Below are 2,547 nucleotides of genomic sequence, written 5' to 3' on the forward strand. Positions count from 1 at the left end.
TGTTAGCCAGGATGGTCTCGATCTCCTGACCTCGTGATCCACCCGTCTCGGCCTCCCAAAGTGCTGGGATTACAGGCTTGAGCCACCGTGCCCGGCCCATTTTGCTCGTAAAATCCACATCTGACGAAGCTGTTCTCCAGCAAAGGGCAGACCTAGCGTCTCTGTCTCTGTCAAAACAAATATCATCAAGCCTGTCATTGACTTTTTTTTTTTCTAGATGCAATATTTTGGCTAAATTCCTCATCAAAATTGCAAGCTACGAACCTTCTCTACTGGAGTAATTTTCACAGGGCAACTGAGTCATCCTTGTGGATAATACATTTTGAATCTTGATGTTTGGAAAGAGGGTCACAGGCACCTGGGACAGCATCCGGAGCTGGTGTTTACACCACGGACGGATCGTGTGGACAGATTGCGCCAGCAGTGAGGGCTGTGGGAGAAAATGACAAAGCTTTTCTAAGGTTTAATTTATATTTATGGTTTTTGTATATTCACCACCCGAACACACAGTCTTCTACTTAGCCCAGTCTGTATTAGGCTTCGTCTGGTTTTGTTCTGCCTTGGTTTGCTGTAGCGCTTTCTGCCGTGAGCGTAACTCACTTCCTTGTTGCAGGAGTTTCCTGAGGCTGTCATAACAAATCGCCACAAACCTGGTGGCTTAAATAACAAATATTTATTTTCTCGTAGCTCTGGAAGCCAGAAGTCCGAAACCAAATACTTTGGCAGGGCTGTGTTCCCTCTGGGAGATCTTGGGGAGGCTCCTTGCTGCCTGTTCCGCTTCTGGGGACTTCTGGTGGTGTTTGCCTGGAGGGCCAAGGCCTCCGGGCAGCCTGTGTGTTCCGTGAACACCTGCAAAGGACTCCGGGTCACCAAGCCTTGGGAAACTTTTTTATTCCTTCTAGGACATTATTGGTACTCCTGAGGAGCTGTCAATTACAAAACAAGAAACGGGAAGGAAGAGAAAAATACACGTTTGGCCTGGTTTGATGTTGTAGCGGGAGGATCCATTTTCTTACCCTCCACCATCACCAAGCCGGGAACTGAGGGAGAAGAGGCCCCTGCAACATGAGTTTCTTCAGTGTGGGTTCTCCTTTCCTTGCATCTCAGTGTCCTTGTGTTTGCAGCCGGGAGGTCGGCCTCACCCCCACCTGTGGCACAGCAGAGAGAAGGATGAAGAGGTCCTCCCAGTGTGTCTGCACGAGGCTGGCCACCCTCCCCTCCCCAGGCACTGTCCCCTCAGGGTTCACCTTCTGTCCACGGACCACGACCCTGCCTCCCCACAGACTTTGTCCCCGTAGCTGCCGTACCCAGTTGGCCCAGACACCTCCAAGCCCGGCTCCACCTGCAGGGACCAGTGCTGCTCTCTTCTGTCTGGGCCTCAGTTCCACCATCTCTGAATAGAGGCGTTGCCCCTGATTCTAGGGTCCCTTACATTTCTTTTTTTTTCTTTTTCTGAGACGGAGTATCGCTTGTCACCCAGACTGGAGCGCTCACTGCAATCTCAGCTCACTGCAACCCCGCCTCCTAGGTTCAAGTGATTCTCCTGCCTCAGCCTCCTGAGTAGTTGGGATTACAGGCGTGCACCACCATGCCAAGCCAATTTTTGTAATTTTATTGGAGACGGGATTTCATCACGTTGGCTGGTCTTGAGCTCCTGACCTCTGATCCGGCCGCCTTGGCCTCCTAGAGTGCCGGGATTACAGCTGTGAGCCACCGCGCCCGGCCCGGTCCCTTAAGTTTCTAAGAAGCTACAGACCAGCAGCAGGAACCAGGAACATCAGGCATTTTCTCGCTTCATTTTTTTGGTTTAATCCCTCATTTGCAACTCCCAGCCACAGACAAATGTTCAACAGCGTGACCAGGGAAGAGACAGACCGGCCCTGGAGGTCTCTGGCCTGCTCTGAGGCATGCAGTTGGAGATAGGGGCTGCATCTCCATGGGGAATCCCCAACAGCCCCCCGGGGCTCCTCACCAAGGCTCAGGAGCACGGCTCCGATTTATCAGACAGGCACACGCCTGGGTGCCAGCTTTGAACTCTTCCCTCTCTCCTCCTCTGCACTTTTGTTCCAGAAAAGGAATCCTTTCTCAACAGGCGACAACAGTTCAAAGATTCAGCCTTGTTGCCAGCGTCATTTATTAGCTCCAATATGTGATGTCTGTACCAGGCAGTGGCGCAGTGAAGTAAAGGGCTGTAATAAATACACAAAATCTGGCCGGACGCGGTGGCTCACACCTGTAATCGAAGCACTGTGGGAGGCCGAGGTGGGTGGATCCCCTGAGGTCAGGAGTTCAAGACCAGCCTGACCAACATGGTGAAACCTCATCTCTACTAAAAATACAAAAATTAGCCGGGCGTGGTGGCGCACCCCTGTAACCCCAGCTACTCAGGGGTCTGAGGCAGGAGAATCACTTGAACCCAGGAGGCAGAGGTTGCGGTGAGCCGAGATCATGCCATTGTACTCCAGCCTGGGCAACAAGAGCGAAACTCTGTCTCAAAAATAAATAAATAAATAAATAAATAAATAAATAAATAAATAAATAAATAAA

Source organism: Piliocolobus tephrosceles, chromosome 16 (assembly GCF_002776525.5).
Source record: "Piliocolobus tephrosceles isolate RC106 chromosome 16, ASM277652v3, whole genome shotgun sequence".
NCBI lineage: Eukaryota > Metazoa > Chordata > Mammalia > Primates > Cercopithecidae > Piliocolobus > Piliocolobus tephrosceles.